This window comes from Sinohyriopsis cumingii, chromosome 10 (genome assembly GCF_028554795.1).
Source record: "Sinohyriopsis cumingii isolate HCF-2022 chromosome 10, ASM2855479v2, whole genome shotgun sequence".
NCBI lineage: Eukaryota > Metazoa > Mollusca > Bivalvia > Unionida > Unionidae > Sinohyriopsis > Sinohyriopsis cumingii.
In genome coordinates, this window is record NC_142970.1 from 47,950,936 (window position 1) to 47,978,501 (window position 27,566).

Sequence of the window (27,566 nt, forward strand, 5' to 3'; positions counted from 1 at the left end):
ATTGTAACTTTAAGTGTATAGACTGCAAATACGATGAAGCACAAATCGAGGACGTCGAGTGTTAGCATTGGAACAATGTTACTACTTCGGTCGAGAAGGATAACGACCTATATATGTATTCCTGCCCACTACCATGTAGGATGTATCAAACTGTATATTACTCAAGCGCTCTTTGTCGAGCGTGCTGGTGTGTGTGTACAAAAAAAAATGGAATATAATAACTTTAACTGAAATATATACAATTAAATTCAATATAAAAGTGATGCGGCACCTGGGAGTAAAGCAAAAATGGAAGAAACAAATTTCCGGATCGCTACTATCAACAGCAATGGGATAGACAAAGCGAAAGCAGACAAAGTAGCCAAAGAAACAAACTTTGATGTAATAATGATACAAGAAACACACTATAGAATTAAGCCAGAGTTCAAAATTTTAGTAGAAGACAAACTTAACGCAATAAAGATATGCAACAATTTTGCAAATAATGATATTAGAGTTGGTTGCAACAATAATATTTTTAAAAAGCTGGGAAAGGTTTGAGGAGGGGGGAATTTTTTAAGGGACGGTTGCTACATGTTAAAATGTTTAATTGGCATATTATAAATGTGTACATGCCAGCTAATAGAAATAAGAAACTAATTTTAAAGAAAACTTATATACCTACCTACAACAATATTCGATGGAAAATCTAATCATGGGGGAGATTTCAACTGGGTAACTATAAATTAAACCAGTCTAGCAGGATTGATAAATTTTACGGAAATTTTTATGATCCATTAATATATATTAATACTGCAATAACCAACCAAAAGCTATCAGACCATTTCATGCTCACTATTGACCTAAAAATGAAAAAAATAGAAAAATGTGGGCCAGGACTATGGAAACTAAATAATAAGATTTTAAATGACAAAGAATATGTCGAAATAATAATTAAAAAAAGAAATTGAAACCGTCAAAAATGAAGAAAATATTAATATAATAATTGATTGGGATGTTTTAAAAAACAAAATAAAAGGAATAAATATTCAGTACTCAAATAGAGGGCGGAAAAACCCCAGAAAAAAAAGACAAACACGAACTCAAATTAGAACTAAGCAAAACAACAAACGACGATGGAGAAAGAAAAAAAAAAACGATTGACAGACAAAATTAAAATCGTTGAAGAAGACGAAAATCAGGGGAGAATAATAAGGGCGGGAAAATTTACAGAGATCTACAACGAGGCAAAAAACGTATATAAGCGAGAAGAATTTAGAAAAGGGGGTGATACAATTTTAAACAATATCAAAATAAACAATGTAACCCATGCTGTAAAAGAAGATATCCTAAATAATATTTCCAAATATTATAAAGAACTATACACCACACACCACACAGAACATATACTTCAGCACAATCGACAGCTACTTAAAAAATGTCGACTGTGAGATGACATCAGCAGTACATAGAGACCAATGTGATGATGTCATCTCAGATGAAGAAATCACAAAAAGTATATCAACACTCACAAAAGTCACCAGGGAAAGATGGACTCATCGTGGAATTCTACCAAAAGTTCCACGGTGAACTGACGCCGATCTTAAACGCTTTGTATAATAATATAGTTTTAAGTAAAAATAAAATGACTAAATCTATGAGGGAGGGAGTTATCACAATTATATACAAAGGGAAAGGGAATAGAGACGAGATTAAAAACTGGAGGCCTATATCACTTTTAAACACGGACTATAAGATTTTAAGTATGATATTAACAAATACAGTAAAGGGTAGGATAAACAAGATAATTAATGTAAATCAAACTTGTGGGGGAGGGATATACAAAACAATATTTTAAACATTAAAACTACAATTAACTACATAAATGAAACTGGTATGATGAGTGCTATGGTACTCTTCGACCAGGAGAAAGCTTTCGACTGATTTGAACAAAACTGTATAAAGAATGTTTTTAAAAAATTTGTTTCGGACCCAATTTCCAAAATGGACCAAAATCCTACACACTGGGATAATTAAACGGGAAATGCACGAAAGAATTTGAAATACAACGATCAGTGATACAAGGATGTCCACTATCAATGCTAGAATACGTAATGGCAATATAAATCCTACGTCACACGATAAGAAACAACCCAGATATACAGGCAGGGGCGTATTAACCATTAAGCAGACTAAGCACGTGCATAGGACACCAGGGCCAAAGGGGGCACCACAAAGTTGAGAAAAGGGTGAAAAGAAAGAAAGAAAAAAGAATGAAGATTTGTAAAAAAAACTGATACAACTAGTGCAAATTGATCATGATGTTCTGTTTCTTGATCATGGTACACCCTAGGGTTATCTTCTCAGGTGTACGTGGAAAAGAGGGGGGCACCAAGATTTGTCAGTGCTTAGGGCACCAGTGAGCCTTAATCCGCCCCTGATTATACAAGGCATACAAATACCAAACCTAAAAAAGAATTAAAAAATGCTCTAACATGCATATGATTGCAACATCTTTATAAGAGAGGGGAAATGCTATAAGCGTCGGGTTCCAAAATAAACCACAACAAGCACGAAATCTTAAAAATAGTTAACTGGAGCGGCAACCACCCTGGATTATCGCCCCCCCCCCACACACACACACACACTTACTGAGAGACACTGAAAAGGCTCTAGGGGTTTACTTTGGTAATAAAAAAAAGAAACTGTAGAAAATTATGAACATATTATCAATAAAATAAGAGAAAATGTGAAAATCTGGCCATGGCGCCATTACCTATCATGGAGCGGGCCCAAGTGGCCAAGACTTATTTATACTCAAATATTAACTACATAATTAAATCCATAGATATGGATAATACAATTTTAAACAAAACAGACAACGAAATAATAGATTATCTATGGAATCATAAAATGCATCATGTAAAAAAAGAGACATTATATAGGGCCAAAAGTAGAGGGGGCTTGGGGTTGCCGAGCCCTCTACTACTATAATTAACTAACATAATCAATAGATTAAAAAAAAAATGCACTCAGACCCGGCTACAGCGTGAGAAGCACCGTACATCTACTGGTTCGGCTTCACCTTGAGAAACCGACCAGAGATATACAAAAATAACAAATTAATATAAAAAAATCGAAGTGCCACGCAAACATATGAGAACTAATTTTAAAATATAGAGACAAAACAGATTTATGCAAAATTTAATAAGTAAAAGTCACGCTTGGATTAGGGAGGAGGTAACCAAAAATATAAAATGTAGAGTAGAGCAGGACAACTGAGGGGGTAAATTGGACAAAAAATTGGAAAAATTGGGGGAAAATAAGATCTGTCAAAACACAAAGTATAATTTTTAAATACCTGCACAACACCTGGCTAACAGGCGAAGAAACAATCAAACATCGTATGCTGAGGATAATGCCGAAATGCCCTTTATGTAAAACAGCGAACTTCACCAAACTACATACGATTGTCCAATGTGATAAAACTAAACATAATAGGATAAAGTTAATAATGAAAATTTGCAAAAAATATAAGTATAACAAAAATAACATTTTATTCATAGATTTAGACTACGAAAACAAAATCGTTCTAAAATGTATAGACTATATAGCAACTACGATGATATCCTGTGGACAGGTGATAAAGATTTTTAAATAAGATACGTGGTAAAAATAAGAATATTAACCACAACAAGAACTCAATACGTCTTACGACGAATAGATACTTACCGTCAGGTTGATATAACGCAATTGATGTTGGAATTGGGGGAGAGAGGGGGAGGGAGGAATAGGTATTACAGACCGAAGGGTCGCGTAGCGCAATTGCGAGCTGATGCCATACCCATACCCCCTCCTCGCACCCCACAACAGCCATATTTCAAAGAAAATTTCAAATTCTATTTCAAATATTTCAAAGAAACCCATATAACTTTTTTTTTTAAAAGAGAAAAGGGAAGAAAGGAAGAAAGAAAAAAATAAAAGAATTTTGTAATTTAATTTTTTTTCTTCTTTCTCTGAAAGAAAATTCTAAAGACATATATAGGAAGGGATACAGGGAAAATATAAGGGGGAAGTAAATGGCGATGACATCATGGGGCTAAGTCACAGGGCTCAGTGAAGTGCACAGGCCCATCATGAGTCTTTGAAAACACCCAATGTAGAACATAAACAGACAAAATAAAGACACAAATACATACTGTATAACACTTAGTTTAAAACCCTACTAACTTCTCCCGCACTGCATGGTTGACCACTATAGAATAATGTGGTCTCATAAATACGTTTGGATCTTTCAATAAAGCATAATCAGATAAACTAAATAAAGGAGGCCTAACGCGACCCAGGAAAAACACATAGAGAATAAAGAAGCGTGAACCTTGGATCGAGCGTAACCTACCTAACAACATCTTTAAAGACTATTATGAGGAACGACACATATTATCACTCGAATAATAAAATAGGAAATTATTTTTTTTAAACAAAATCTAAATAGTACACCATTCCATCGTCAAAATGTGAAAACCATAAAACAAATTAAAAGATACAATATAACATCATAAAGGAAGAAATACAACTGGGAAAGATATTTGATCTATACTTGCTGTCTCAAACATAAAGAAAATATAGCATACACACAATATAACACCATTACATATAGCAAACACTGAGACCTAGGCGACATATAGCAAAGGTTACAAAACATTTCAAGGGAAGGAACTTCGAGCAAGGTGAGGAAAACCAGACTCGGACGAACAACCCTTTAGATAACACTATGGAAACATAAATACCCCAACAAAAATTCTAAAAACTAAATTTTTTATATAAAATTTTGTTTTAATAAAACGTAGAACACATATGAGGTGGAAATACACAAATATAAAATACTTTTTATTTTTTTTTGGAAATGGGGGCATCTGTCCGTTGCCCCCACCCCACTCCCAAAAAAGTGTGTGTGTGTGTGTGTGTGTGTGTGTGTGTTATTATACCCATTACATTACTTGCAAAATATATACGGTGCTGACATTTTCGGCAAGAGGGAGACCTACCGATATTCTGCATATAATTATTTTAATGTTTTTCAGAGCGAGAGTATTGGGGCCTGATCTGTTCAATATATTTCTCAACTGATACAGCAGGTATAATCAGAGGCGTAGCTGGGGGGGGGGGGAAGGGGAGTACATATGTCCCCGGGCGCCAAGGTACAGGGGCGCCAAAATGAGGCTTACAACGTTACATTATAATAGGTAAACAAGGGTAATATTCAAAAATGTGATTAAACGGGGAGGGGGCTGGGGCGCCAATTTTATAGTTCGTCCCCGGGCGCAAAATATCATAGCTACGCCTCTGGGTATAATAGAGACCCCCCCCCCCCCCCCGAGTTTGCCACAGAGCGCTCGTGTAATATACGGTTTAATACAAAATACATGATTGTGGGCAGGAATATACAAATTTTGGTCGATATACATGATCGTTGGTATCTATTCAAACGAGGGCCATGAAATACATTAGCAAATTCCTACAGTATTTTAAGGCAGGCGATTACGAATTATTTAAACCACGTTTTTCATCTGTCACAGATTTTATAATCATTTTGAAGTGGCTGCTTTATCTCGAGGAAAACGAGCGGTAAGTGTTATACAAAACAAAATCTTAATAGCAATTTGATCACTTTTGCGTCATTTGACAGTAAGAATAGTAATAAATAGAGGATAATTTCTTTTCCTACGTTAGGCCTAATACCTGGTATGTTTTTTAGTGTGGTACACACAAAAAACAACCCCAAAACAACACTAACAACATTTTAAAAAACCCACAAAAACGAGTGCCGTGCCGAAGCCACGGGCTAAAATGCTTTATTATCATTTTTTTTTATTTATAGCATCAATCACAAATTGAAATATATACAGTATTAGCGTTGGAAAAGAAAGTTTTCTTTTTGTTATATTTTTTTTCTCACCCTAGCGAAACACTTTCTGCAAATGACCGTAATAAAGAAAAATAATAAATTAACCTAAACCACTTTGAATGTCGACCGTATCTTTTATTTACACGGCATCATGCGCGGAAGAAAATACCAACTGAACCGGGATTTCAGACAGCAGATGAATTGAAGTTGATTCATTGAACATCATTAGCAATTGTACAATCAAACAGATGCAACAATGAAAAGTGGAACTATGAAAAATCGAGAATGTTAGATTTGCGAAGGATTTATTCCGAATCATTGTCTGCTAATAGAGAATTCATGTCAGTTGCTGTGTCGGCGATGCTCACACAGCGCGCCGTCCAAATGTGAAGTTGCGTTTTGCTGACAGACATAACACTGTGCCATAATTTATCTGATGGCATGTAAAGAAGCTGCTTAAATTATAGTTTTTAAAAGTTTCTTCATTTTGTAAGAGCTCAAGAAATTAATTCTGGTTTGAAAGACAAGATGACGGTAAAACTCAGAAGACGTAGCTGTACAGTACCGTTGGTGTTGGAGACATCATAATAAAGGTAACTGCGTTAACTTCGCTTTTTGTTTGGTAATTTGTTGGATATTATCTTTTGCTGATCTTCTTTGAGCTTGGAGTAAATTTTACATTCTGAACATTTTTATTTGCACTTATCTGCTTAATATGTATTGCTGGGATATCATATAGAATATGAAGTCAGTATAATGGTACTATATTTTACATATTTGAATGATAAAAGACTGGTAAATGATATAATGATAAACTACAAAATAAATAATTTGCCCATTATCCCAAATATGTTAATTAAAACAAACATTGAATGTAAATTCAGATATAATGAGCAGTTGTAAGAAGTAAGAAATAACATTTTATCCATTGAACCTGTTATGTGTTATCATCATCAGTTTTAAAATAAACACATGGAGACAAGTTTGCTTAAATTCTAAAATTAACACACACACACACACACACGCATATGGTATTTTAATCTAATACAGAAATGGTGACATTGATATATGCAGACCAATAGTTTTTTTTCTTCTACAGATATAAATTAAAAAGCCTAATTCTGAGAGTTTCACCTACAACATTCATGATGGGAAAGGGCCACTAATTAAGAGCTGACATATGTGGAAGAAAAATACCATCCATGTTGAAAAGGGCTAGAGGTAATGTGAGAAAACATAATTTATCAATCTTATTTAACATATTGTTGATATTTTATCTCAACTGGTCAAAAGGCTAAGTGGGTTTATGTAATGGTCCAGAGTGTGTTATTTATTTCACATCCCCTTCTGTCTTTCAACAGTAAGAAATTAGCTACTTTGGAGTCCATAGTTCTGATCAATTTGTTTATATAAAACTTGGTTTTGGGCTTAAATCAACATCTTGGATAAATCTAATAATGAGCAAAATCCAAGTATATACATGTGATCATGTATAAGATTAGTTGAGTTTTTTAACCAGCCTAAAAGCCATACTTCCACAATATAGGCTAAAATCATTAAGTTGTCCTTGAAGTTTGATGAGTGTTAACCATTAATAATAATAAGGTGATCTTTCATCTGAGTATGTTACCACCGCATGCAATATTTATACATGTAGTGCAGTTTTTACTAAACTTAGAATACATGCTTATATAAATGAGATCTAGATTGAAGAAGTGAAGATGCATACAAATACATGAGGTTATAACCACTACTGCTGATTCAAGTTTGATCATGCTTGGCCATTGGGCTTATATAGTCAAGTTTCACAATGATGCTTATTATGAGTGTGATAAAGGTATGGTAGTGAAGTGACCTTGCATCTGATTGGCAGTTTCTTATGATTTGCACAACAGTGTTTATGATCCAATTTAGATCTGACTTGTTTAATTATTTGCTTGTATGTCTGAGGCTATAAGCAAAATCTATGCATATAATGTGGTGGTTCTACATCTCACTAGCCATTCTTGCTACTGCTCTTAAAACTATTTCTCATTAATTTTATCAGACTTGGTGAATAGATTTATCTCATCAAGATATAGCAAAAGAGCAATTTTGTAAAAAAAATATTCATTCATATTAAACTCAAATTCTGCATCTGATTGGTTGACCTTGCAAATACTATAAGGGCTCTATTTCTGACAAAAAGATTATTTTGATCTAATGTAGCAGAAATGCTTATATGATCAAAACATTGAACATATTTGATGACAAATAAGAAATAGTTTTTCATGCAAATTTGATAAACATTGATAAATCGGTTCATATCATTAAAAGCTTGGAAGAGTTTGATTACATGCGAGACCATCACATATTAATCATTCTTTATTTAGAGAATTATTTTTGTCAGGATTTAGTAAAATATGTAAAATCAATGTGGACTGGTTTTGTTATGTACAGCAACACTAGTTGTTTACTGAGTACTGAGGGAATTGGAGTAAGGCAAGGGTACATTGCAGTAGGTAACCTGGTTGACTTGATAACAGGATTTTAACACAAACATTTTTATCAGGAGTCTAGCATACTAACCATTGATTCACTGCAGATCCTGCCCCCATTAGTTACCTTTTAATACATAAAGCATTTGGGTTTTTTATGTCACAAATCCCATAGGGATTAAAATTAACATCATAGGTCTCACTGGATAGTTTTGTATTTTGACATCCCTCTAATTTTTAAGGTAGAAGGCATGAACCTAATTATCACAAGCCTAGCATTTATAAATTTACACATAAGCTAAATCTATAATGTGGTTCAGATTTACTTTGAGTTAGGCATGGAAATAGGTTGGCTTGTTGGTGACTGCCTGTCACAGTTAGATGAGCATTGGAGATCATATGCGTAACTTAGTCTGCAAATGAGCTGCCGACTTTTATTTGTGTCTGCTACAGAGGTAAATATAAAAAAATCTTGATGGTAGAGGGGTGATGAAAAGTATGCTAATTTGTTATAGTACTAGTGAACTTTATTCATGCATAAGGCACATACTGATTCTTTTAGTTGCCTTGTCACAGAAAAATATTGAAAATAGCTATTTCTAGTAAAAAATGAATGTAAAATGTACCTGCATCCTTTGACCCTACCAGAACCAAACTAAAAGCTCAAATTTGTGCAGCTGCTTTTGCTCATCACAAACATAATTGGGAGTATAACTGCTAACCCTACCCTCTAGCACACATTTAAGATCTTTAGAGTTTTTAAATACAGCCAGGAATTACATCACAATTAATACTTCCAGTTCAGTACCCACGAATGTAGTTCTAGTCTATTTTTAGAACATTTTTTCCTCTCTCATTTTGGTGGTGATAGAAGAGTTTTATTTATGCATTTTTGGTAGGGATTTAAAGGTAACTGTTTATTCTTGATAATATGAGCTCAGGGTGTTGTTGTCTGTATGTATTTTGGCGACAGTGCACAGTGAGTAATAAGGCCTTGGTGATGATCCGGAAGTGAAATACGTGTTCTGGTTACATGCTGTTATGTTGACAGTCAATGATCTAAAAAAAGAGCACGTCAACCTTTGACAAGAACTTCACCGTGAAGTCATCTTTGAAGGTATTTTAGATTAACATATGATTTGCATTGATTGTCACACAGTGGAAAGGTCAGTACTGAGAAACAAATGTAGAGAACATATAGTAAAATTAATTGTGTACTATGTCCTGTCAGGGCAGTATTGGAGCAAAGTTTAAATTGGTATAAAATCTTTATTATTAACGATAGACACATGAAATTTTAATATGTCATGTATATTGACTTTTAAAATATAAAAATGAAATTAAAAGTAAAAAATTAATTTTTATTTTAAAAATTTTAATAAAATTTAAAAAAAAAATAAAAAAAATAATTAAAAATCCCCTATAATGCACATATATAATATTTTTGGGAATCATATTAAATGTTATCAGCATGTATGTATTCCTACACCATATAAAAGCTCCAATGTTGGATTTTTGTCACATTTTGTCAGAGAAAATATCTTTGTAGTCAAAATGAGACCTTCATTAAAAATACATGAAGACAAAATTATAATTTGTATTGGCCATTCAGACTATTTATTAGGGGTCCAATCAGTTAATTTATGTGTTTACGATGGGGTCACTGCCTGAGTAACAAACATCTGCTTGTATAGCCTTCAGTAATTCTTTATAAACATAGTTATAAGGTATTTAGTGAGAGGACAGCGATGAAAACTTTATACTAGAACCTACTCAAGTTCTGTACTAAATCATTTTAAGCTGTCTGAGAATGAAATACAGGTCAAAGGGATAAAATATGCTTCCCCCAGGTATATTTACCCTTGGATGTAAGAAAAAAGCAAAATGATGTAAGTTGAATACAAAATGCATTCCATTTCATTGTTCAGTTAGGTTAAGATATTATTGGTGTAGTGCGGCATTGTGGCCTATATGATGTTATGGGAATTCTAATGATCCATCTTGCTTTATGCATTATTAATTACTAATACTATTTGTTAACTGACACTCTAAAGATTACATAAGAAGCATTCAAACAAATTATTTGAATTTAACTTTGTACATGGTTACATATCCCACATGTACAAATATCCATCCATTTTAGAATGTTTGGGATCAAAAGTTCACATTCAGTACATCATATAGGCTGACATTGTACCTATAGTGAACCTGTAAAGCACATTTATGGCTATGTGCACTGAAAATATCCCAAAATGTTATTTTCATCATGAATATGCCTATGTATGGTAACATATTTCAATTTAGTACTTTGACAGAGTGCAGTATTGAAACATCAGCTGATATCTGATTCCACTCAATCAATGAGCTTAATAACTGGTAACCAACACTCTTCAAAATACCATATAAATGTTCAAATAGATCATTTGAATTATGTTTGCACATTTGATCTTAACAAGTACATTGTATATGTCCCACATATGCAAATTTCCATCCTTGTTTACAAGTTTTGGGGATGAGAATTTCACATTTAGCTGATGATATAGGATTTATTGGTGCTTATAGTTGATTTGTATGACCACATTTGGCTGTATTCACTTGCAATATCCAAAATTGTTATTTCCCTCATGAATAAGAATGCTTATAGTAACACATTCTAATTTAGTACATTGTCACTTGACTTTCCTGTATACTGGTATGTAATAATGTTTACACCAATGATCAAACCTCACCACCCCAACATTGCCTTAAACTTTATGATACATAGTCTACCTGATTAGTTATTTAACTTGTAAATGGCTAAATGTGCTTCTAGAAACCTCATATACTTTTAGGATGAATTTAACACTTTAATACATGGCCATTGCTTCACATTTCTGAGTGTCACTCTGTCAAGTTTAATATTTTCCCCCATGCTTGCAACCTTAATGTTAATTTGAAATCACCATATCTAACACATTTTAACTTCATTTACATAGATCTTACTGTTTTCTAGAATTAAGTGAAACATATTGTATCTTTTCAGGTCTAGCCTGGTATCTGGAACAAAGTGTTAGAGTTGGATCAGCTTGGAAGCTCTCCTGAGTAGTCTGGTGGTAATAGCATGGTTTCATAAGGGCATGTGCAGTGTACTGCCATAAGTGACCAAGATTAGTTCATATCACCACACTGATATATGGCACCTCAAAGACATGGCTTAGGTTTTCATGAGAGAGATCAGCACCATTTTTCAGTAAGGTAGAACCTCCCTAGAAACTATTTTCCTATCCCATTGCCACCTTTTGTTGTTATCGACATTGAAATGGAATGCATTTTTGCTATAAAACATGGTAGTGGTCCCATTAGAACTTTAAATCTGAATGTGCTATTAGTTATGGAAACAACTGCCTAAGTACCTGACACAATAAATGTGGAACATAGCACCTGTCAGTGTTTCTTTAGTGTGTACACCTATATGCATCTGGACAGGCATATTGCGGTTTGCTGCCAAAATCACTATGAGCTATGATGCTTCACTACCCCTGGGGAAAATGTTATCAGTTATACAGACCCAAACTACCATTTGTTTTAAATATCATTCATTAGTCAACTTTTCTCTCTAAAATTTGTCAAACTGTGTTTTAAAACTTGTATGAAAATTTAAGTTTTCAATAAAATTTAGTTTTTAAAATTTAAATGTTTATTTAATTTGCCATTAAAACTGAATTTATCAACATTTGTAACTTTCAAACATATTTTCAGACAGGGCTTGTCTTGTATCACAATTAGGTTTTTACTGCATTGAAAAATTCCTATAATTAAGGAAGATATAGCAAATTTAGTTTTGGTTTCTCAAGAGCACTTGGACCAGAACTTGCACCCTGTGGAACACCAGCACTACATACTTTCTGACAGGTGTCACATGTTTTCCTTGCAAGGAAATTCAAAAAGACTTCATGTATAAAGTTGAAATAGGTATAGCATGCAAATATAAAAGTTTGACTAAAATTGGCGTAAAACATGGAGCCTGTCAGGAATTACATCACAATTAATACTTCCAGTTCAGTACCCACGAATGTAGTTCTAGTCTATTTTTAGAACATTTTTTCCTCTCTCATTTTGGTGGTGATAGAAGAGTTTTATTTATGCATTTTTGGTAGGGATTTAAAGGTAACTGTTTATTCTTGATAATATGAGCTCAGGGTGTTGTTGTCTGTATGTATTTTGGCGACAGTGCACAGTGAGTAATAAGGCCTTGGTGATGATCCGGAAGTGAAATACGTGTTCTGGTTACATGCTGTTATGTTGACAGTCAATGATCTAAAAAAAGAGCACGTCAACCTTTGACAAGAACTTCACCGTGAAGTCATCTTTGAAGGTATTTTAGATTAACATATGATTTGCATTGATTGTCACACAGTGGAAAGGTCAGTACTGAGAAACAAATGTAGAGAACATATAGTAAAATTAATTGTGTACTATGTCCAGCCTTCTAATTATACAAGTTTCATTACATTGGTCAATAATTAGTCACATGTGATGACACTTGTAACTAATCAAACCACAGCAACTGAGAGCAGACTAAGCACTGATATTTATATGGTACAGTGGCAATATACAGTCTGTCTGCTGCAACACATGAAACAAACTGGACAAATCTGAAAGCCTTGAATTTGACTTTATTTATCTGTATGGTAGAACAGAACCTGAGTTGAAAAGCTTTTAAAGAAAGACCTTGATATCAAACCTAATAATAACTGCAGGAGTTATATTATGGATAATTAACCATTCTCTCAGTTTCAAACTGGGCATTCTATCCCATGGGGTTCTAAATGTAAACCAAGTGTAACTGATATCCTAATGAACTGTAAAGACCATAGCAGCACAACAGCAGGGGACCAGATATGTCCAGATCCAGAAATCATAGACCAGTTTCAAACTGATGATGAACCACATAAAAATTACACATCTGCTAGAACTTTTGTTATGAAGATAACTTAAATTGCATTATTATCAATCCTCCTCCTCACATTCATCATAATTGAGATGCATCATATATGTTTTATTGTAAAATAGTTTATGCAACATAATTCAGTGAAGACCTTTGCTGCCAATTTACCAGTGAACCATTTGTTTCAATGAACATATTTTATGTTGTAACAAGGAGCATCATTTAAACATTATGATACACTTATCATACCTGTATATGAAATCTTAATACTAACACTTATACTTGCAATACTACTACTAATAAAAACACCTGCATTGATAATTTGATTATGTTCAATTGGACTTGTATCTAAATGATCACCAGCTGTATGAAAAGACATATTTTAATATATATATATATTGGATGGAATACTAGTTACCACAATTGAATAGTCATATGATAAATGATATATTATTTTAAACAATTTATATTTGCAGTGAAACATACTTTTACATTATTTTCCCTTAAATTTCATTTATAGAGCAGTATACTCTGCATTCATTAAATTACTGAAATGGTTAATAGTACAACAACAAATACTGCAACTTCCAGAATCACAAAAATCAAAAGATATAAACAGAAACTTCCCTACATGTATCAACAGTTGTCACTTAATAGACAGAACTATGAAGATTTAGAATAGGATGTTAACAAATTAGGTATTCAAGTTAAAAAGAAAAAAAATACCAAGTAAGCTTACTACCAAAAAATCAAACAATAACAGTGAATTTTAGTACATTCCCAGGAAACAGAATATATGATTTTTCTTAACTTGATCTGATACATCTTAAATCTATAGAAAATGATTCATATTGTATGACTAAAATATTATGTAAACAAAAATTCCATCACTTTTTTCAGATGCAACATGCATACCCCAACCCATCCTTCTTGATCATAAAGTATACCAGCATTCCACTATAAGATGGGAAGCTGTAGTGGCTCAGTGGTTGGCTTTCTGGACCTGTGAAATAAGGTAGGTTCAAATTCTACCATCAGACCAACCTGGGTTAGCTACCATGGTGTGTCCTTGGGCAAGGCACTATACTTAAAGTGCCTTGGCACTAAATAACTTACTTGTGTTGGTTTACCATAAAAGGCCAAACCAAACACAAAAAAACAACAACTTTAAAATATGAGTTTTGTCAATACTAAGTAAAGGAAAATCATACTGAAGAAATGTTTTTGTTAATACAGTTTAATGGATCTAAAAAATCTCTTTCTTCTGCAGGAGTTTAAAATGTTAAATTAGAAAGGTCATGGTACACATTGCTTTGTTCGTACACATCAGGCTCCGTAACCCATATCCAACTAAAAATTTTAGTAGAGTCTGAATAAAACATATTTTAATCTGGATGATAATATTCTTTCTCCATTCATATATTACACCACCAAGATTGATCCAAATAAGATTACATTTTACTATAACACTGAGGATGAGTATGCCTCTTAACAACTGACAAATGTGGAGAGAATGGAGTTAAACTGAACTTTGATTTCTTTTCAACCATAGCACAAAATGATCATTTATTATGAAAAAACCTGAATAAAGTTGGAGTTCATAACCATGACAGTCTTGATATAATATAAATTCAATATATTATTGTTGTCTTGAGGTATAGTTCTGTATATTACAATCTCACACAAGATCAGGGTATATTTTAGTACCATACAGTTAATTCGGGATTGTATTAATACCTATTCTGGTGAATGAACATTAAATAAGATTTACTATTTTGGAACCAGTTGCAATAAAGTTTACTAAACAAGAGAAAATATGACTTTACTATAATATCTAAAATGTAAAATCTGCAAACAGAATACTTGCTTGACTTCACACTTCAATTATTTATTTGAAATGAATTTATACAAATGGCATTAAATTGGGTTTCAGGCTGGTAATGACAATGGTAGCAGTGAATAGGGACGGTCTAGGGACTAGGGAACTTCCATGTTAAAAAGGGTATATCCACTCTGGGGACTATGTAATTTAACATGGGAGAAAAAAAAATATCCATTCTAGGGACAAGGGGAATTTAACATGGGAGAAAGAAAAAAATCTATTCACTCTAGGGACAAGGGAAATTGAACATGGGGAATAAATCGTGGGACTGTCTTGGGACTAGGGGAAATGGAACAGGGTCGGGACCCTATTTTAATAAGGTCCCGACCTGATGGGTCTATGAAAATGGAACAGGCGAAAATTGAAACAGGGAGGGGTCTCTATTTTTTTATTATTTTTTTAAACAAAAAAATAAAAAAAGGGGTAGGCAATTGAAAGTCAAGATCTTTTCGAGAGATAGGAATGGCCCTGAAAAGGGCCTTTGGTTTTATGTTAATATACCCTTAACATAAAGGGCATCTGTGACATCTTCTTCTTGACCTTAGGCTGCGCCTGACTGCAGGACCATAGATTAAGACTCTTTTGAGGCATCCTTGATGCTCCACATAAGATTCTTCGCATCCACAGGCTGGTGTCTGTCCTGTGGATAACTGTCCAGTTGGATCGGACATACATTGGTATGTCCGTCCGGAACATCATCGAAGACACAAGCGTTGAAGATTGTACGTCGGTCCACATGTTGGGGTGCTGAGTAACAGGTGAAGGAATGCAGTGAACTGTACTTATTTATAGGGAGAGGAAGGATTGAAACGGATTGAGTTTGTTGACCAATCCAAACACGCGTTACAAAATTCAGTCAGCCCACGTCCAATCCGAAGAGAGCAGTCTGTGACGTCACATAGTCTATATAGATTCGCTAGCGCCTGTGCGCAGTCAATCTAAGCGACAGTTTTTCAACATGACGGAAACTCAGAAAACGATCAATTGGGGTGCACTGATGGTGGAGACTACCCAAGGGAACCCAGACTTACTTTCAGAAGAGGTGAATTGGGATTTTGTGGATTTTTTTACCTTGCAAGAATTTGTTCCTGAACCTTCGTCACCTTCTCCTTCATTACCGCACATGGAAAATTTTAGACAGAGACAGAAAGAAGAATTGGAGAAATTTATACAACAGCAAAAGGAAGCGGAACAAGCTTTTCTCCTACAGCAACAGCAGCAAGAAGAAGAGGTAAGAAAAAAAACAACAAGAAGAAGAAGCAGCAGCAAAGAAACAAGGGTGTCAAAATCAAACGGTCACGGTACTGTTAGACATTTTAGCGGAGTTAAGAAGTCTGAAACAAATGTATCAGACTTCTTTATTACGGCTGAAGAGAATACGACCTTCCCAAGCTAAACACTCCAACCCTGTGACAACGCCTACCGCACCACCCTTAGTGATTTCAACGAAATCATCATCAACAGTACGCAGTCCAGAATTAGGCCTTGGCCGTGGCAAAGGCTTAAGACAGTTAAAGTTGATTGTTTAAACTCACCCCTTACACCAAAAAAGGCCCTTTTCAGGGCCATCCACGTCTCTCGAAAAGAGATAGACTAAAACTAAAAAAAATCATTTTACCCAATAGTACCTGTCTGTGTATGAGTGTGCGTGAGTGTAGGTTCTTATTTTAAAATCAAAACCCAAAGACACTTACCTTCTATAATTAATTTATTCTTTTATAAATATTTACAATTCACAATTCACAACAGAGCACTTTAAAAAGTTCATAGACTTATTCTGTCTCATTGTTCACTCTCTGTTTTTTTAATTTCTTCACCGTCATAGTCTTTTCCTCCTCTTCCTCCTCACTTTCTTCCCTTCTTTTCTTCTTCTGTTTCTTTTTCTTCACCTGTCTGTTTTCTTCCTCTTCCTCTTCCTCTGAAGAATCCCTCTCTTCTTCTGACTCCTCTTGTTTCTTTTTTGGGCAGTCTGGTGACCAATGTCCTTTTTCTTGACAATAATAACAGGTATCTTGACTTTTGTCTCTTCTAACCCCTTTTTTTTCTTTTTTGACGGTCTGGACACTCTGAAGACCAATGCCCTTTCTTCTGACAGATATAGCAAGTATCTTGACTTTTATCTTGAAAGGAAGGAGAGTAGTCCCTCGGCTGGTCTGAAGAGAATTTTCTAATGACCCCTCGCAAAGCTCTGATGAAACGTTCGATCTTGGTAGTCTCTTCCATCGTTGTGCTCAGTTTGAGAGTGAAATGAATAGTGAAAGGACAAGACACATACCCTTTATATACGCTGGTCTGCTATGACTATAAATTAGTCCATGGTGTTTAAACTTTAGTCATTTGACTTTATGCTATCGAGATGAAATGATCCAATTCATTTGAGAAGAAAGAAGAAGAAAGTAAGAGGCAGAAACGTAATCTATCGCCTCGTACCAGGGCTGAAGTCTTGGCACAAATTCATGCCAGTGATTTTGAAGAGGACATGAGTGAACCAGAATCCAAACCCTCTAAACAAAGTTTACCACCCTTAGTCAACCCTGAATAGTACTATGACATTCGAGAGACGGAAGAGCGTCCCTCTAGAAAATTTAGAACTACGGCTTACAAATACACAGTGAAGTTTAAAGATTTCAAGTCTGAAGTACTGTTAGAGAAAGCAGAAGGGTTCATCACCGACATGTGGGATTCTTTGCTCACCACACTCAAGCGACAATGTCAACCCAAAAAAGATGATTGCTTGAGACTTTCCATACAACATGACGGCTTGAAATCCCCTGTTTGGATCGAGTTTAGCAGCCCTGCAGAATTGACCACTTCCAAAGTCATGGACAAGATTCAACACGTGCAACAATCTAATGACCAGTTTGACATCACCGATGGAAAAGCCACACTGGACATGACCCACGTCTCTCCTCCTCAAGGGACCGGACAATGCAGAAAGACCTTATTGGTCAACAACCTTCGCATTACCAAAACAAGTCTTGTCCAAATTAACAATTTTCAAGACCACATGTGTTTAGCCCGAGCCATCGTGGTGGGATGAACCTATGCCGACAAGAACGACACGGTAGAATGGAAAAGAGCCTGGGAGAACATTCGAAAATCGAACCGAGCCAAACAACGAAATGAAGCAGAACTTCTGTTACAACAAGCATGCCTGTCCAAAGACACATCCTGTGGCATTCCTGAGATGCAAAAATTGCAAGATGCCCTAGCTCCACGATACACCTTGAAAGTGCACCCTCAAGAAGTGCGCGGGTCTCTGTCGTTTTGAGGGAAAGACTTTAAGGATGGAAAATACATTCACCTCTATCATCACGATGACCATTTCGATACCATTACCACTATCACTGGATTCCTGGGATACAAATATTACTGTGAGAAATGTGACTTATGATGGTTATAATAATCGAGAGCAACACAAACATTGTGGATCGAAATGCTCAGGATGTTTGGCCTCTCAACCCTGTCTGAGCGAAGGGCAAGAACCAGTGCATTGTCCTGCTTGTCTGCGCACATTTGTCAGCCCTGCCTGTTACCAACAACATCTGAAGATGCAAGGTTCACAGAAGAAATGTGCTTGTCAACTCCTGAGATTGTGCCCAATGTGTGGACAAGGTCTATGTATCAACAGTACCAAGGCACACGTATGTTCAGGAAAGAAAAAATGTCACATTTGTCACTGCATTGTGGACTTGGAACACCAATGCTACATGCAAAAATACCAATCCCAACCAGAGAAAGAGGATGGTCACAAGAAGAAGAAAGGCAATTTCATCTTTTTCGATTTCGAATGCATGCAAGAGACCGGTATTCACATTCCTAATTTCTGCGTGGCTCATCGAGCGTGCGAGAAGTGATTCAAGAACCTATCTTGAGTTATTGCCCTCACTGCAGTAAGATTCCTGGAGGGCGTGAAAAAATCTTTCAAGGACCGAACACACTAGCCGATTTCACACAATGGGTCTTAGACCCCATCGACAAGACGTGGAGCCAAGAGGACATCGAACATTATTATGGAGAATGTCATCACCATGCCACGGTGATGGCTCATAATTTCTCCGGATACGATGGACAGTTTCTTTTGAGATGCTATACGGAACGTGGCACCGAGCGTCCTAAAGTCACTTTGAACGGAGCCAAAATCATTTTCTTGCAAGTGGGACAAGTGCAGTTTAAAGATTCGATGAGCTACTTAGCCATGCCTTTGAGTCGAATGCCTAAAATGTTTGGAATGACAGAAATGGCTAAAGGGTACTTTCCACACTTTTTCAATACAGAAGCCAATCAACACGCCGTTCTACCCCATTTGCCTCAGGCTCACTATTACGACCCTGACAACATGCGTACCGAACGAGAAACTTTCTACGCTTGGTACCAGGCTCACGCCTCCGACCCTTTCGACTTTCAGGAAGAAATGCTAAAGTATCGTCATTCCGACGTGGACATTTTACGGCGATGCTGTGGAAAATTTCGAGAACTGTTCATGGAACACGGAGGGGTTGATCCTTTGAAAGAAGCTTGCACCATTGCCAAAGCGTGTTCCTTAGTCTACCGACAACGATTCATGCTTGAAAACACTGTGGCTGTCATCAGTCCTCAAACGACCAACTATGTCAAACGTCAATACTCGGTCAAAGCCCCATGCTGGTTGCATTACTTGTGCGACAAGGAAGACAAATGGATTCAGCATGCCCGCAACGGACAGGGCGAAAAGATCATCGGAATGCATTCGGTCGATGGCTGGGACTTAGAAAACCCCAAGATCATGTACGAGTTTAACGGTTGCTTATTTCACGGATGTCCCGTCTGTTACCCTGACCGCGGCACTAAAAATCAGTTCTTACAACGAACCATGGAAGACTTGTACCAGGCCATTTGTCAGTGACGCCTAAAGTTAGAACAGGAAGGATACCAAGTGGTGGAAATGTGGGAACACAAATACGATCACCGTTTGAACACCGATCCCGAGTTTAAACGCCTCATGGAAAGTTACCAGTTCATGGACCCCCTGAACCCGAGGGATAGTTTGTACGGAGGAAGGACCAATGCCACCTGTTTGCTGTACCAAGCTGATGAAGAGAAAGGAGAAGAAATCAAATACTTGGACGTGTGTTCACTGTATCCCTACGTGTGCAAATATTGTTGCTTTCCTGCAGGGCACCCACAATTGTTCACCGAACACATCGACCTGAAAAACATTCGACACTACGAAGGCTTGATCAAGTGCAAAGTTTTGCCTCCCACGAACCTATACCATCCCGTCTTATCTCGCCATTGCCAAGGCAAACTTATGTTTCCTTTGTGCCGTACTTGTGCTGAAACGTGCAACCAAGATCAACCTTGTCATCACACCCAGGAAGAACGGGCCTTGACGGGGACATGGGTCAGCGTAGAATTGTTCAAAGCTCTGAACATGGGATACCAACTGTTAGAAGTGTACGAAATTTGCCACTTTCCCAAGACACAATAATTCCACAAGGGTGACCCCACGCAGAAAGGCATTTTCGCAGACTACGTGGATGCCTTTTTGAAACTGAAGCAAGAAGCCAGTGGCTATCTGTCCTGGTGTCACACTCCCGAAGACCAAAAGACATTCAGAGAGAAATTCTGGGCACAAGAAGGCATTACTTTAGATCACATTGAGAAAAACGAAAGCAGGCGATCGTTTGCCAAAGTGATGTTAAATTGCTTGTTGGGTAAAATGGCACAATGACCGTGTTTACCCAAGACGGAGTATTTGAAGGAACCTTCCTGCTACTTTCAGATGATTCACAACAAAGCCAAATTCATGAAACACGTGGACGTCGTTCGTGAGGATTTGATCTTGGTGAATTACGAAGAAGATCTGAACTTTGTAGAAGATGACCCCTTTGGAAATGTCATCATTGCAGCTTACATGACAGCTCATGCTCGCTTAAAATTGTACGAAGCTTTAGAACTGTTAGGGGAACGTGTCTTGTACTTTGACGTGGACAGTTGCATTTATATCGATCACCCGAGTCAACAGCACCCTGACATCGAAGGAGACCGTTTAGGAGCCTGGACAGACGAGCACCCCGATGACAAGATTCTAAGTTTCGTCAGTGGTGGTCCCAAAAATTACGGCTACGAATACTGGGACAAACAAGAAGTGCACACGAAGTGTAAAGTGAAAGGACTTACTCTGAATTATCGTACCAGTCGAGTGGTCAACTTTGGCGTATTGAAAGAAGCCTTGCAGTCTAGAGAAAGTGACCACCTATCAACCCAACAAGATTGTACGTTTACCCACACACCACATCGTCAGTCGACCCTTGGAAAAAGTCTATCAAATCGTGTAGCAGAAGCGAGTGCGGCTTCCCACCCACTTTACTTTGCCGTATGGACATGTCGGTATAAAACATTGGTTGTAAGAGGATAGCCACCCACCAGAAGGATGACTTCGCCACAGCAAGAATCGAGTGAGAAATCCAGCGAGAACTCCAAGTTCAAACCGTACCATTTTCCAGTCTTCTTACCTGACTATTGTGATTGTGCCCGTCGATTGGACATGTTTCAAAAATGGCCTACGGATAGGGAAGGATTACCTTCTTCGTATGTTTTAGCTAGAACAGGATTTGTCTACTTCGGACCTGAGTCAGGATTGGGATACGAAGTACAGTCTTTCGCTTGCGGACTGAAGTTACGAATGGATCTATGTATCTACAAAGATTCAGCTATTCTGGAACATACTTGATGGTCTCCGCACTGCCCTTACCTTTCAATGGCCTTTCCACCCATTAAACTACGGTACAATTATGACGGTACCTTAGAGACGGTACCTTCCAAAACTAGACGTAAACACATTGCATCCTATTTCATTGTTGTTTCTTTTCCACATAATAGCTTATTTTTTATAAAATGTTAAACTTTACTAATCTTTTTTCAAGATCACTTTAGTTTGCAAAAATATATCTTGTCATTTATTGGCATTCTACATTGAATTTTGTAAACTAGCTATAAACCTGACCTAATTACTCAACTTAACTGCTGACAGAAACAGTCTACAGTAAATGTATTTCATTTCTATAGCTCGATGGATAAACATTACATCTTTTAAAGCTGTGCACAGAATAGGCCGACATATCACGAGTCAGGAAAACATGGGGGTGGTATCCCCTGTGTCCAAAATTAATATCATTTTGAATAGAATATTCTAGTGACAGTTGCCTCTTTTCAAATGGTAAGCATTCCTTTTTTTTATTTTCGTCAATCTGTCAAATTTGGTATGCATTTTGCTTTAATATTTGAGATGGAAACCTTAGGTGCATAGAAATGTCAGACAGCATTGTACATCATGGATGGTGTCCAACATACTTTTATGATCATAAAACAAAATCCCATTGTTTTAGTTATGGCCACTGATTTAAAAAATATTCATCCAAGCTAAATATAATAATAATAATAATGAGGACTTTGTATAGCGCCTAATCTTTAGAAGCTCTAAGCGCTTTGCAACATTAGACAACATAAAAACATACACAATGATATGATTACAAAAACAAACACCATGAAATTAGAAAACATAAAAAACATGCTGAGAATATTTAAGGTAGTTAACATTATTAAGTCATTAAGTTTGTTTTTGCAGTCAGAATAAGTAGTTTTGAGAGCACTCTTGAATGGGATCACTGCGTCTTTGTGTCTAAGTTCAGTGGGTAATTCATTCCATGTTGCTGGGCCCTGGTATGCAAAAGAATGCTGTCCATGTGACTCTGTTTTCATAGTGAGAATAATGAGTATATGATTGCCGGAAGAGGAGTGTAAGTATCTTGCTTGTGTGTACACATAGGTGAGGTCGGATAGGTATGTTGGACTAGAGTCTGTCAGTGAAACGTAGCACAGAGAACTAATGTTGTGTTTGATTCTGGATCGAATGGATAGCCAGTGTTGGGTACAGAGCAGCGGGGAGGTGTGCTCTGATTGTGGTACGCTAAGTATGATCCAAGCAGCTATGTTTTGAACTTTTTGAAGTCTCTGCAGTAGATATTAAGATGAACCAGACATAATTGAGTTACCATAGTCCAGTCTTGAAAGTAGTAATGAACACACAAGTGTTTTAGTGGCATCAACTGAAAGATATCTGAGAATGGAGCTGATGCGTCTCAGCTCAAGATATGCAGCCTTGCATATGTTCATGACATGTTGGTGCAATGTGAGAGTACTGTCCAGAGTAACACCTAGGTTTTGTACTGATTGTGTGAATTTAATGTTGGTGTTGCTGATATTTATTGTGTGAGGTAAAGGATGTGAATGAGAAAGTCTTTGTGTTGTAATCAGAATGGCCTCAGTTTTATCATCATTCATCTGCAGCTTGTTACAAGTCATCCATGATTTCACATCAGAAATGCACATCTCTACACCTTGGATGGTAGCATCAACTTCAGTTGGGTGGCTAGATTTGTATATTTGGGTGTCATCAGTGTACAATTGGTGAGACACTGGATGATGATCTATGACACTTGAGAGCAGCTGAGTGTATAGAGTGTAGAGAACAGGTCCAAAAACAGACCCCTGTGCAACACCACAACATAGATCAACTGGGCTGGAGTGTAATCTATTTGCAGACACAATTTGTGTCCAGTGGCAAGGGCGATATGCAGATTGTACATTGCTAAAAAGACTGTTTGAATTCAGACAAGATGCAAGCTGGGATTGAACAACCTTTTGTAAGATTTTTTATATGAATTGGAGATTAGAAACCGGGCAGTAGTTCTTTAAATCCTTATGGTGTAGTGTTAGTTTCTTCAGCAGAGGTTTTACAATGGGAGTTTTGAAAAATGATGGAAATTATGCTGATGAGAGAGAGGTATTAATAACATCAGTTAGTGAAGGCAATACTGGATCTAAGCACTCAAGCAGCAGTAATGTTGGAATTGGATCAAGTTCACATGACTTTGGTGCACTCTAGGATGATTACTTAAAAATGCATTTATTGGTGGTGAGAGACTAAATACATGACTTGATACTTGTGTTTAGCATTAATTGGAAAGCTGAAGATTAGTAATCTTTTGACATACATATCTTAATTGTACCATTTAATTTACAAAATTCAATGTAATTTGCATTGGTAAAATGTGTAGCACAAGAAAAGTCATTATGAATCAGAGATAAATCATATCTTTGTTTTGTCTGGAGCTTGACTAATTTATTGCACATTTCTGTACACTATTTTGTCTTTAATCCAGGATTATTCACTGCATTCGGATGCATTTCATGGTGAAAATTCACCAGCTGGATTTAAAAGTGGTGAATATTGCTAGTGATTGTTCTGCAAACCCTGTATGTCACAAGGAGTCAGTGTATTCAAGGACTCATACAGTATTTACAAGTTCTCATTGACATTTCAGATGAAAATGAAGAACTGAAAAAAGATGAAAATCTCAAGTGGAAACCTTTCTGGTCAGCCATCTCATCCAAAACCTCCTGAAATGGAGAGTATTTTGCAGACTCCAAGATTTCCTCTTATCCTGCTGGTATGTTCTATTTAGTTTATCTGGTCTCTTTTTATTTTTTATCAATTGCTTTTATACCATGCCACAATTGGAAATTCTTTATCAAAAGTATGTATAAATTTCATCATTTTTCTGTCTGTTTAATAAGATGTGTTTAAGAGTACTTACTTACTCATGATGCTGTATATATGAGATTAGATGTTTTGTTAAAAAAGAATGCATTTTGTGATATATTGTATCACTGCTTTATATACAGTGGTCATTGCAACCAGTATGCATTTTGTTTACATGCCAAAAAATCCAGTCTGATTTCTTTGTTTCTTTTTTACTGCAATTAAGGAGTAGTGATAATCTTTATACTCTTAGCTGCATCCAGAAGGACAACACCATCACCATCCCCATCCACTCTGGAGTGGAGAATATAAAGATTTCTCTCTGCCAGTTCCTCTGCAAGTAGTAAGTATTGAGGATGGAAAAAAAATGTACATTATAGAATAAAGAAACAAATACTACAGGTGTTGACTTTTATATAATCTCTTATTTCATTTACAGCTCTCTAAATACGAGTAGGTCAATTATACACTGTATTTATGAATTTAATTCTCATCTAAGGTAGTAGAACTGTTTTATGTTTGACAAAATGTTGGGTAATTTGTGGCCATACACTAAAAACACATTTTGTAGCATTTAAAAATGCTTATGTTCAATGCACATAAAACTCATTGGTTTGTTGTCACTTCAGTTGATAATAGTCTTGTCATCTTGTAGACATTTTGAATGTTAGTGTTCAATGCTAAGGTCATATACATTGATTCAACATCAAAATTTGTTTGCAAAATGGAAGATTATGACATGAAAGCACAAGCTCTTGTAGCTTAGATACTGTTATTTCAGAACATTGTGAGATGTTAATTAATTAAATTATAGGTCATAAAACATACTGTTCAAGACTTATTTGTGCAAATAAACAATGAATTGTTTTTCATTGATGTGTCGACTGTTCATCATTCCATTGGTTTTTTTTATTTTTCTTTCTGATGTATACCATTGTCTTGTGTAAGTCAGACGCCTAAACCATCTACATTGAATGCAGACTTTACAGACACCAGCAGTGAAACAACATATCCAGGGAATAAAAAAATAAAGGATTATGGGAAAAGTTTTCATATAAACTGTACAAAAACCATGTATTTCATTCCATAAATATATTTCATTGTTAAACCCATGTTCACTGTACAGATCTTTTTAAGGAGTTTATAATAATGATCTTGATCTTTCAAAACTAATTTCATCACAAATCTGTTACAGATTTCCAGTTCAATGTACTTATGAAACTGGACACAAATATTGAGAATTTGTTGGAGCAGCTGGACCTCCAAGTTCATACACAAGGCCCAGACACAGAATATAGAGAAGAAATTCTTGCAATGCCATGTGATTCAGTGGAGGAACTAGAGGGCCTTTGCCAGAGGTTGGAGGAGAATCCCAAACTCTCCAAGAAGATGGTAAATTGGGGCTTTATTTTCTATTTAAAAAAACTGTTATAACCTTTATTTGCTGTTGTGAACCTCAATATGCATTATGCAAGTTCTGCAGTGCCTGTATAATTATTTTTGGGGGTGGGGTGAACATGTAGTGGTCGGCTGTTTTGTCTTACGGATGTAGGCCAAAACATGTTTAGAGATGAACATGTAACAGGTATTTTACTACATATACACTATTACATATTATGTGGCTACTTTAATTCAATCCTTGAGTGAATGTCATTTATGAAGTTAATAGATTCACGGTGGTTAATTTGGTTTATAATTGCTATTAGTACATTGTGTTGCATAGTTAATGTTATCAAATTTTTTTCAAGTTAGAGAAATTAAATTTGCTTGCAAAACCATGGCAAAAAATAACTATATACAAGCATATTTTGTCACATCGATCATGAAATACTACTACTAATAATAATATCAAAATCAAAAAATAGTAATATTATTATTATTATTATTTTCAGATATGCTACTTGAGCTCCCTTGGCAGGTTTACAATTGGGGATAGTGTCTGCAGGATGATGAAAAAGCTTAAAACAAAAAGACTGGCCAGAGTATAGTCCAAAGGGACGTAAAGGGAAAAAAGCATTTCAAGAGCTTGTGATATGTCAGGTTTTGATAAGTAAGTATGGCTTGATTTAAATTGTGTTTTTCATGTGACTTGCCAGAGATTTTTAAATGAATTGATAAAGTAACTTGAGACCACATTTCAAAGTACATGTTTTAAAAATATTCCATTGATTATTGCTGGCATTTAGAAAAATGCAATGCATCCTTTGTTGTGAAACTTTTTTAAAACATTCTATTACTCTTGCAGAAGCCTGCTTGAAAACTAATGGCAAAGCAAAGGCAAATGGAATGGAAGAGACCATATCAGAGACCCTCAAATATGCACCCAACCAACGCAGAATGATAAAAAACAAGATAATCCAAATGACTCTTATTTCATCAATATTGGATTCAGTTTCGTCTTTTAAAGCATAGTATTTGCAAAGCGGATGCATTTCTAAACTGATAACAATATCAGCTTATCCTATTGCCCAGGACTATCAAAGCTAGAGTCCAGCTAACTACAATATGCATATATCTTGTCTGATCGGACAAGTGCCTCCATTTGGAATTTTTATTCACATGAAATATTTGGATGAAATAAATTCATCTTTGTGCAAATTGATTGCACCATCCACTTGCCAGAAATGATAAGTAAGTGCAAAGTTATCTTGTATCATGGCTTAACGATAGTAAGGGAAGCACAAGTGCAGTGAAGAAAATTTCATACATTTTTATAATGCTGATTAACATGACTTCTGCATATGTAACTAGTGCTGAGATGATATGACTTTATTTAAGCATTACAATTTTGTTTTAATTTGCAGGTG

General features: G+C 35.9%; 1 long non-coding RNA gene across 8 annotated transcripts; it reads left to right on the forward strand.

The window, feature by feature from the left end:
• Positions 1-5,812: 5,812 nt before the first annotated feature.
• Positions 5,813-27,566, forward strand: LOC149790008 (uncharacterized). Of its 8 annotated transcripts, none has more exons than XR_016423787.1 (9): positions 5,991-6,480; positions 6,987-7,108; positions 11,387-11,598; positions 14,192-14,306; positions 24,542-24,667; positions 24,986-25,102; positions 25,955-26,151; positions 26,652-26,809; positions 27,005-27,566. It is a non-coding gene; the product is annotated as an uncharacterized LOC149790008 (long non-coding RNA). The 8 variants fall into 8 exon arrangements; XR_016423789.1 differs by having other exon boundaries at positions 11,387-11,593; positions 25,013-25,102; XR_016423786.1 differs by having other exon boundaries at positions 5,992-6,480; positions 25,013-25,102.